Below are 11,096 nucleotides of genomic sequence, written 5' to 3'. Positions count from 1 at the left end.
TATTTCCCAGCCCTAATTTGGGGTTTGTATGTCTTTATAAATCACATTGAATTATTGTAGATATACTTTGAAATGTTTTTAATGATCAAATATTTTAATGTTTCATGTTCACTACCTTGAGAATCCTACTTGGGTGGAAAGCTGCCGCAAAAGTGTCTTAAATAAATTTAAAAATAAATATGTCTGGAGGGGATGGAAGGGGCAATATTAATACAAGACTTGGATGAATCCTGGATGAGGGATGCCAAGCTTCAATTCGCAAAAAAAGCAAATTAAAGATTAAATATCGAGAAAGAACAGGAAAACATCAATCATATGAGAGTCTTTCAGTTGAACCAAATTAGATTAATATGCCATGGCAAAACAAATGGAAATGGTTTTATTATTTATTATTTCGATTTATATACCACCGCATTTCTTAGGAACCCGCGGCGGTTCACAGAATAAACCATTAAAATACAATAAACCCACATAAAAGCCCAATTTACAATAAAACAAGCAAGTGGTCAAAAACACAAATAATATATCCCATCCCATCCCACCTCATTCAGATGGTTCAGATGGATCCTCTGAGGGGTGCAGTTACCTTTTAACGAATGCCACATCTACTCTTATAGCCTGGGAAGTAAAGTATCTTATACATGATACATTGCACTCCATTATATTCCTTTGTTAAACAAAGAGGTTTGGGAAGAATTTGTCAATGAAGACTTAACAGGCTTTGAAATGTCATTCTCTTCTTGCTGGTAAGTACAAACAGATTACATCTAAGGGAGGGCTGAACGTGGTGGGAAGGGAACCATCATGTCAAATCACGTATAAACCAGCCAACCGTGAGAGGATCTTATTTTTTACAGTCTGTTTCACTGTGTAAACTTGATCACTGGCTTGATGCTCTAATTCTTATTTGTTGGATTGCAAGCCAGACATTTGTTTCCGTGGTTTTGTAAATGTCATCAGGTTGTATCCAATGATTCCCTTCCTCTAAATGAGGGATCCTCCTCCAGTATAAATAGCCTGGTGCTGTGAGAGGAAGGCTTGCTCAGTCAGAGGAAGGATTTCCTCACTTAATTTGAAATACTCTGCAGCCCATGGGTTACGAGCAAATGAACTGAAAAAGCCATGGCAAGGGACTATATCTGTAAGGAGCAGCAAAAATGTCACAAAGTGGTGAGCACACTTTTGAGTCCAGCAGAACTCTTCTTAAGACTTGCTATGAAGCAAACGTCGTCGTTGGACATGATAAGCATAATGTTTCTGGCATGTCTCTCACATGTGGTGAGAATGCACTATACTTGATCCTCTCAATAGCTGCAAGGACCATTTCTTGTGCATGAAATGGGCAACATATATATTTTCCAGCCACTGTGGATGCTACCAAAACCCTAGATCTTTGGGGATACACAATGGCACACACGAAAGCTGCAGAAGATGCATGTCTCTTCAAATAGCAATGGGAGGTCAAAGTGGAGCAAAGGAGGTGTGGTGCAGGCTTTATTAAGTTATTATTTTTTTTCAATTTTCAATTTATTTATTTATTCCCCGCCATTCCTGAGGACGGCTCATGGCAGTTTACAATGTCCGATAAAACCCCAGTAAAACCCCATTAAAAATGGACAACAATCACAATAAAAGACCAAGCAACATGGCGATACTAACTCAATAAAACTCCCCCACCCCCCACCCAGCCTCTGTCTCTGGAGGGAGGAAAGAGGAATCAAGATCTCAGACTGGTTGATGGGGGGGGCTCGATCTTCACAGCCAAGTTAGAGTTTGGAAGAAGATCTGACATCTAAGAGAGAGCTTTAAAGAAATGTTATACCAATGCTATTAAATATTATTCTGATATTTAGATAGTATCTGGACAGTTAGTGCAGAGAATCCCATCCCAAAAAACACATTATAAAGTACATATTTCTGAGAACAATTATTGGCCTACAGTCAAACTGCTGACTTGGGGACTTCTGTCAGATCCTTATAACAAAGTAGCATGAGAGTTAAGGAATGTATTTTGTGAACAGATGTTTCCATTTCTGTAATTCAGAATTTAAAACCAACAATGGTTAGAAAGAATGTGCATTCATAATAATATAAAAACCGGCTTGCTGAACCATGGCATAGTCCAGGATTCAGTTTCAGTACCTGCTAGCTGGTTACTTCTCCTCATTCTCTTCCCAAATGGGCCTTGAAGACAGCAGCTTGCTTTGTTCGGTGACAATTTAGGTGTAGTATGTCAGAAAAATGGTGAAATGGGGGAAATCAGTGGGATATGGGCATCCCTTGGGATAAGCTCTGTAGGCAGGACAGGGGGGGGACATGTTGGTGGTGATGCTGCATTGTACATCAAAGAGGACATAGGATCCAATAGAATAGATTACAAAACAGTAATGGAATTACCTCCCCAACAGAAGTAATAGGGCTGGAAATGCTTGGCTTTAAGAGTTACTTGAAAGTTGAGATGAACTATCACCCACCTGAACAAACCCTTGAGGCTGATCGTGAGATGGAGAAGGAAATAAGGAATGTGTCTAAAGCATATAATTCTATACTTCAACTACCCTCACATTGTCGGGGTAAATATGAGCTCAAGTCATACTGTAGAAATGACAGCATAAATTACTGTGCACTGGAACAGTTGGTCACAGAGCCAGCAGATCTTGGATTTGGTTTGGAGTGGGACTGAAAACCTGTTGACGGATGTAGAGGTGGTTACACTAGTTGGGAACAGTGACCACAATGCTATTACATTCAACATTCATGTCAAAGAAATCTGTGTATTTCATTCAAGAAGGGCTGGATTTCCTCACCTGCAACTTGAACCTAACTCCAAGTTGTTGCAGGCTTCCAAACTTTGCCGTTTCTGTCCTTGGGGGTTTCTAGCCTTGTCTATTTATCTGTCCTTCTCTCCCTCTTCTCCCTTTCCCCTGTTCTGGAGGCAAAGGACCAGAAGTCCCGTGACCTCTACCGGGTTGATCAAAAGATGAAACGAAACTTTTCTCGAAAGCAACATCGGCCGACTGATCGTTCCTCTTCTGCAACAGAACCCCAAAGCAGGAGCCTGAGCCTACCGGCAAGAGACACGCGAGTGTCAATCAGGAGCGGCTTGATTCAGGGCAGTCGGTGTGTGTTGGGGGGGGGGGGGGCGTGTGTTCAGGCTGGATCATGTGCTGGGAGGGGAAATGGGCGGGGGGAGAGGAGATGACCAGAAGGGGTCTCCCAGGAGGGATTGGGGCGGGTGGAGTGAGTGAGCTGGGAAACAAACCGTGTAGCGAGCAGCGTGCTGAGCTATAAATCCAGGAGGGAAGCCAAGCGAAGCCAAGTCTATGTCAGTCCAGCGCGCCTCACCCAAGGGACTGGGCTGAGCTCGAGGGGGCTGCGGCTGCCTGCTAGGGAGATCCGACGCCGCTGCTCAGCCCAGCAGAGAGACAGAGGGCAGCTTTCAAGCATCTCTAGTTGCACAACCGCCTCCGGCTCTCCCCGACCAGCCAGCGGTGCGCGGGCTGCCTCGTAAGTTTCTCTTTTCTTGTAAGTTTCCTCCGCCTTCGGCGTGTTTCGTCTCCTGCCTTCCCAGGTGTGTTTGTAACTTGCCTAAACTGACTTTTCTCTCCCCTCCCCCTCATTCTCACAGGTGGGTCAGGTAAGTTAACTGCTTTGCTTTTTCTTTTTGGGATCCTTGGGGGAAAGAGGGTTTCGTTTTTTTGTCACCCCCCCCCCCAACACACAAACAGACTTTTTTCCTCCCCTATTTGTATGCGAGTTGTGAAAGTTTCTGCTGGGCAGGCAGGTCGTGGTTCCCATCGTTGGAAATTGGGGGGGGGGGCAGGGACAGACGATTTTCTGCAGAATATAGAATTCTGATTACTGTTTATATAGCTCACATTCCTCACCACTTTGGTATGTGTGAGAAGCCAGCTTTTGGATATAAACATAACCCAGCCCAAGTAAGCCCCACTGATTTCAATTAAAAGCAATTCCCTTTCCCACTACAGTGAATGGAATGTGCAATATGCTGAATTTGGTCTGCATCCTGTACTTCTTAAAAAAACCAAAGAAAGTTGATTATTGCAGTAGATTTGCTGAACTACTGCGTAGCATTATAGCTCGTACCTCTGCAGAGTCTGTCTTGTAAACAGGCTTCCCTGAGTCTGTTGAAGACCAAAAATGTGTCTGTGACTTTCCAAACTTAAGAAGAGGCGGAGTGTGCGTTGTTCCTGCAAATGCTAGATGTGAATTCCTTGATTTTACTTGGCTGCCAAAACAATCGTTTTAATGACAAGAGCCCACAGCGGAGAGAGCTTGGTTGTCCCAAGGCCAGCTCCTTGAAACCATGACACAGATTTATGTGCCTGGGGGAGATAAAGAGCACCCGTGCTCATGGTCTTATCATAGGAACCCTCTCCTATTCTTGTCAACAGGTCTGTGGCACCACTTAGTGACAGACCCGTAACAGGCCATAACCTTGCTGCAACTGCTAACATTAGATTTAGATAACATTAGATTCAGACCTTTATAATTTTAGCATGGTTTTAATGCAGTTAACTGTATCACAATATATATGTTGTCTGCTGCCATGAGTTCACCTTCAGTGGAGAGGGCAGGCTATAAAGGATATAATAGGATGACCTCAAGCAAACTTTTGACTCAAAAAGTCCATTTAAAAGATGTCCATCTGCTCCGTCCTATTTTCATGGCATTTGTTTGCTTGTTTATTGTCTTCATTTGTACCCAGCCTTGCTCCTCAATTGGAGCCTGAAGAAGTTTACACTGCTTTGAGGCTCCTTATGGAAGAGAAAAGTGGCATATAAGAACCAAGTTGTCTTCTTTTTCAGACTACACATCTTTGCCAGTTTCCCTTTGCAGCTCATCCAAGGATGTTGGATGACTTCTGCTAGTAGGGTATAAAAAACAATTCTTCTTCTTCTTGTGTTTCTCTCCTCTGTTTTATTCACACAACCCTGTGAGGCAGGTTAGGATGAGAGAGAGAGAATGGGTGGCCCAAAGTTGCTCAGCATGCTTCTTGCAGAGTGGGAATTCAAACCAGGGCCTCCCAGATCCTACTTTGCCATTCTCAGGACTACATCCTGGGAAGCAGGGAGTTCATATCAAGGTTAGATTAACTCTAAGATGTATGCCTGTATTATCAGTTTGGTCTCACTTTAAGACCAATGGTCAGGGTCACAGTCCAAGGCAGAGTTCAGCCTGCTTGCGTCACTGATCTCTATAGATAGGGGTGCATTTAATTCAGATGGCGGTGGCTTTAATCCTGTGCATTGCAAGGCTGGACAGTTGTTTATATGTTTGTGGCTCTTTTTAGGAGCTAGAATTCCTCCTTCCATTCCAGGCGGAATCAAAAATGGATATGATTAGCTAGCTGTAGGTTACTGGATAATAGAAATTGTCTTCTGATAAACTTTGTGGGTTGACTGTTTCTGTTTGGTCTTAGGTGGCTGATCAATATATGTAAAATCTGAAAAAAGAAGGAATTTTACCCCAGACCATGAAGATTTGATGGCTTCCCCTATAACCTTGATTTCTTTGCTTGACAGTGTGGTTCTAGGTAACACCTTTCTCAGATGGCTGACTTCAGTAGATTTAGATGGGTGTAACTGTGTTTAGGATGGCACTGTGGCCATATGGTTTGCAGACTCCTTATTGCTGTGAAGTTACTATCTAGTAGTAACATACAAAAGTTGGATATGTTGCAAGGTGGAGGTATGAGCCCAGTCCTACCTTGAATCTGCCTTATGCTAATTCAGACCATTGTTCTTGTTAAGGTCAGTGTTGTCTACTTAGACTGGCAGCAACTCTCCAGGGTCTCAGGTGGAGGTATTTCACATCACCTATGGCAGGGGTGGGCAAACTGTGGCCCTCCAGATGTCCATGTCTCATTCCCATGAGCCCCTGCCAGCTGGGACATCTGGAGGGCCACAGTTTGCCCATCCCTGACCTATGGCCTGGTCCTTCTTACTGCAGATGTCTGCAGCCTTCTGCATGCCAAGCAGATGCTCCACCAGGGAGCCACTGCTCTTCCCTTGCAAGTCATAGTCTGACCTGATAGTCTTTGGGTTTTAACAAACATTTAAGTCTGCCAAACCCCTGCAGGTTTTTACGGAAATTACGATAGCTCCAGGGGTTTGTAACCACAGCAGTTTTTAAAAATAACATGCATGTTTGTGGGGCTACCATGTTCCCCCTTTCCACTTTGCTTTCATCTCTTACAGTAAAACACATGAAGACTACTTTGTTGTTCTACTCTTTGTAATTTTGTGGTGATGGTAATGTTTGTACAGTTGCCTTAAAACAGTAATGTTAAAGGTTTGAATCCTGCTGACACTTTCCTGAGAGTAAACCCTGTTCTGTTACATAGGACTTACTTCCAAATAGATCTGCTCTGGGTTGCCTACCAAATATCAGATTTTGATGGGTATAAAGATATCCCAGCTATCATGGTAGACATTCCTACTTGTCCCACCAACTACATGCAGTGTAACAGCTGTGCTCTGGATTGCTCATTGTATTTGCATATGACAGGTGGGCAAGAAGGATCACTTTGATTTAAACCCATGTATCAGTTCCAAAGGAGCTACCCATGTTCTGCTGTTCACTGGGAAGGGCCTTGGTTTTGAGTAGCACTGCACATGCTTTCTGTACATGGGGGCACACTTTCACTTGCTGGTATCTTCAGTTGAACAAGGAAAGCAGTGGCTAGGGATAAAACTTTCTCTGCTGAGAACCTGCCTTTGCCACTGGCAGACACAGCAGATGATACTGAGCTAGGTGGTCCAATGGTGTGCCTGCATGAAAGGCAAGGTTGGCATCTTGCTCTAAGAGCTTTTAGTTTGACATCCCTATTAGTTGCCATTATATAGTCTACAGATAACAGCTTGTTTACTTATTCAAATACTGTTATCTCAGGGTTACTAGTCTGCGATAGCATTTGCTGCACTTAAGTCCAATTAACGTCAAGTTAGTAAACTACAATCTATGGGATTTTTGTATCTGTCCAACTTACCTCTCCTGGACTTGAAATCTGGAAGATTGAGTAGAATTAATTTTCTGCTTAATTCAATGGGAGCAAAGTCAAACGAAATTAATCTCTGCTTCCAATACTACCTTACAGTGGCTATGAAGATATCTCTGATCTAGGTGGTACATTTTACTGAGGGTTCCTTTAGAGTCTTAGTTTGTTTCTCTCTGCATCTGGTCCTGTAGATTCAGAGCAGGGGTAGTCAAACTGTGGCCCTCCAGATGTCCATGGACTACAATTCCCAGAAGCCCCTGCCAGCATTTGCTGGCAGGGGCTTCTGGGAATTGTAGTCCATGGACATCTGGAGGGCCGCAGTTTGATTACCCCTGATTCAGAGGGTAGCCTCGTTAGTCTATAGTGGAACCAGACCTGAGTCCAACAGCACCTTAAAGACCTACATGAATTTCAAGGTATTGAAAATTAAAAGTCAAAGTTCTCTTTGGGCTTGGACTCTCAAAAGCTTATCTCCCACCCCACTTCTACCCTCCCCCCCAAAAAATGAACAAACTCCTGCTGCTCTCTATGGTGTTGCTGGATTCAGATCTCACAGGTCCAGTAAGTGTGCCAGGATTATGTCAGTGAACAAAAGTAACTCAGAGGTTAAATATGGAGAAAATCAGAAGTTAAATATTCCTAGAGCTTACTTGTGGTCTGGAAAGCATGTCCCTAAGTTGATGTACTTGTCATTAATCACTCATTGTACAAGGTAGCTTTAAGGTTTCTGAGTGCAGCCAATCATTACAATAGTTCTGTGAAGTGTTAGCATGGATCCTTTTTACTGGTAATAAAGAGCCCTTCTGTGGTAGAAACTGAAATTTCGGACTAGCACCAAGGAGATCCAGTTTGAAATCCCAGAGCTGGCTTAAAAGTGAGTGAATACCTTTGGGTCAGTTTTATTTGCTCTTTATCTTTGTGTGGCCCAGTTTAATCGATATCACAGAATTTCTACAAGACTTCAGATGGTGACTTAGGACTGTTTCCATTGTACAGTATATGTATACATATATTATTCATGTGGAATTATGGCTCATCTCTTGGTGGCAGAGACCAGTTCCCCTGGAGAAAACGCCTGCATTGGAGGTGGACTCCATAGCATTATCCTCCACTGAGGTCTCTCCCTACCCCAAATCTACTTTGGCTCCACCCACAAAGTTTTCAGGTATTTCCCAACCCAGAGCTGGCAGCCCTATATGCATGCAAACTTAAATGCATATGACTTTCTCCACCATGTCATCAGAGATTCCTGTGTCCATGCTCTTCTATGTTTGTAGGCTTTATACAGTCATCATTCCAATAAACATTTCAAGGTCAGGGAAGAATGTGACTCAAAGAGTTCCACTCATCCTGCCTCGGGCACTCATTGTACAAACTTAGAACTTATAAAATGAGGTGTACACAAGCCCTGTACACATGACACAGTAGATACACAATTATGCCTGCAAGTAGATAAGAATCCAGCACACTGGCCTCTGCCCCTATTTCTATGGACACAGCATTCATGCATATTAAAACTGCACATGCAAAGGCTCCGTCACAGGAAGATTTGAAAAGCAGCAATGGCAACCATGGTAAAGAAGCCCATTTTGTGAGCAGTATGTAAATAAGCAAAAATGGGACAAGCACGCTCAGTTTCCCTTCCCTTCCTTTCATAGGTTATATATGTTATAGGTTATATATATATACAGAGTACAAATGATCAAAAAGTATGGCTTGACAAGGGCATGCAGAAAAGCTTTGCATCAGAAGGCAGATCCATATTGGGCACCATGCAATTTCAGGTGGCCACTCTGAGTCAGATAGCTTAGTGCAGGGGTAGTCAAACTGCGGCCCTCCAGATATCCATGGACTACAATTCCCAGGAGCCCCTGCCAGCATTCACTGAACCTTGAAAAGTTAAAGCCATCTACCACTATATGCTATTGGAAGCTGGGGAGGCTAATTCTACCTTTCTTGGAAGGAAGGAAGGAAGGAAGGAAGGAAGGAAGGAAGGAAGGAAGGAAGGAAGGAAGGAAGGAAGGAAGGAAGGAAGGAAGGAAGGAAGGAAGGACCTTTCTTAGATCAATGACTAATTGGATAAGAGAAATAGTGGGATGGGGTGAGCAATGATAACTGAGCTTCCCACTGTGCCAACACGATCCCTGCCCATTGTTACTAAAAGCTGGCTGAGGTAAAAATACACAAATCTTTTTGAGTGTAGTGCAGAAATTTCCACCCAGAATAAAGCTGAGCTGCAGGTCCAAATGGTTTGCAAATCATTGGCGTAGACTAATTACCTACTTAGGCATGGAGCTGAGAGAGTGGGAAGGTCCTTATCTACTGTTCCTGTTCTATAAATAATAGTGTGGTGAGTGCTTGAGAGAAGAAATGTGCATTAAAATGAACAGCTGGTCCAATGATTTACCAATTAGGCAATCAGGTAGAAAGGCAGAGTTTACAATAAGCTTTTAGCTGGGTCACAGTTACAGGGAAGACTGCGTGACTGGCCCATGGATTTTCATCAGGAAATCAACTCTGCATTGGTTTATTTGCTTTGCACATTCTATGGAATTTGGGGGTGTATTCTAGATTATACAATCCATTTGCAACAGTCTGTGTATTTTGTTGTACGTGGCTATGCAAATGGACAACAAATGGGAAATATGGAAGTCCCCTCCCTTCGCAGTGACTACAGATTATTGGTAACCAACAATTTTGGAAGGGGTTAAGGGAATGTGCTTGTTTAAGTGGTACTGAAAGATATGAATCAGGACATGACAAGTTCTCTGTGCCTGTGAGAGCACTCAGAGAGGGAAGTCTTTCTGTTTGGGCCAGGAACCACCAACAAATTTGCACCCACAGAGCAAAAAGCTCTGTGTGGGGGCATAAGGCAATAAACGGTCCCTCAAGTATGTGGGGCCCAGACCACAGGTGGCCTTGAAGGTCAGTACCAGAACTTTAAACTTTATCCAGGATGCAACCAGTAACCAGTAAAGCTGCCTCAGCACTGGCTGGATGTTGGTCCTCCAAAATGTTCCTGTAAGGACCCGCATTCTGTACCACTTACAATTTCTGGGTCAAGGATAAGGGAAGGACTGTGTAGAGCAATTTACAGAGAATAAGCCTAGAAGTGACCATGCTTCAAATAGGGCACTAGTAGACTCACTTGGCATAGGTGGAAAAATGCCATGCGGGCTACTGTGGTGACCTGTGCATCCACTGATCACCCCAGATTCCTGGCCAAGGGTGAGATCTTAAGCTGCACCATGGCTGAGCTGGGAAGGTGTTCTTCCTGGTTTGGCCCCTTCCTACCCAGGCTCCGAATATGTCAAAGAGCTGGGAAAGCTGATACCCCACTTTTCACTACCAAATCGTCTCAGAATAGCTTACAATCACTTACCTTTTTTTAGCTTGCAACAGACACCCTGTGCGGTAGGTGAGGCTGAGAAGGGTTTGCAAGAACCATGGATGACCCAAAGTCACCCTGCTGATGCCATGTGGGGCATTGCTTTATCCAGATTCAGTCAGATAGGCTCATAGTGTTCCTGTAAATCCTGAACAGTATCTAGGACCTTCCTCTAGGTTCTCTGGCCACTTACAGAAGACATGGAAAAGGGGAGTGTTAGTGACAGATGTCACATCAGAATATGGTGAAGGTATCATGTCTCTCTTACTGCTTAGTCTTTCCCCAGTACTTGGCATGAAGGGATATCTTAGTTTGTGACGGGCACTGAGAATAGTGAGAAGCATGTAGGATAGAACAGAATATTGCCTGGTTGTTAAGCCAAGCCAGAATTTGAGGATCCCAGAATTGTGACTTCAGGGCAATGATTTGAGTCTAGTAGCGCCTGAGAGACAATCAAGTGTTCTATGGCAGAGGCCGTCAACCCCTGGTCTACGGCCAGGTGCCGGGCCACGAAGGCCTCAGTACCGGGCTGGCGGTGGCCGCGCCTGCCTCTTCCCCCCACCCCTGAAGCGAGAAGCTCGCCAGGCCGCGAGCAAAGCAGCCACCCGGCTAGCTTCTCGCTGCGGGGGGGGGAAGGCAGGTGCGGCCGCTGGCAGGCACAGCCGCTAGCATGCCGGCGGATGCAAA

General features: G+C 44.2%; 1 protein-coding gene across 4 annotated transcripts in view; it reads left to right on the top strand.

The window, feature by feature from the left end:
* Positions 1–3,222: 3,222 nt before the first annotated feature.
* Positions 3,223–11,096, top strand: part of AGTR1 (angiotensin II receptor type 1) — a 40,411-nt gene continuing 32,537 nt past the window's right edge. The window contains exon 1 of one of the 4 annotated variants that reach the window (XM_077348730.1): positions 3,223–3,507. The gene's annotated coding sequence lies outside the window, so the exon portion shown is untranslated. Of the gene's footprint in view, positions 3,526–11,096 lie in introns of all 4 variants that reach the window. The other 3 variants (XM_077348735.1, XM_077348731.1, XM_077348732.1) reach the window with 3 other exon arrangements.

Source organism: Paroedura picta, chromosome 8, assembly GCF_049243985.1.
Source record: "Paroedura picta isolate Pp20150507F chromosome 8, Ppicta_v3.0, whole genome shotgun sequence".
NCBI lineage: Eukaryota > Metazoa > Chordata > Lepidosauria > Squamata > Gekkonidae > Paroedura > Paroedura picta.
This window is presented reverse-complemented; position numbering and strand designations above follow the sequence as displayed.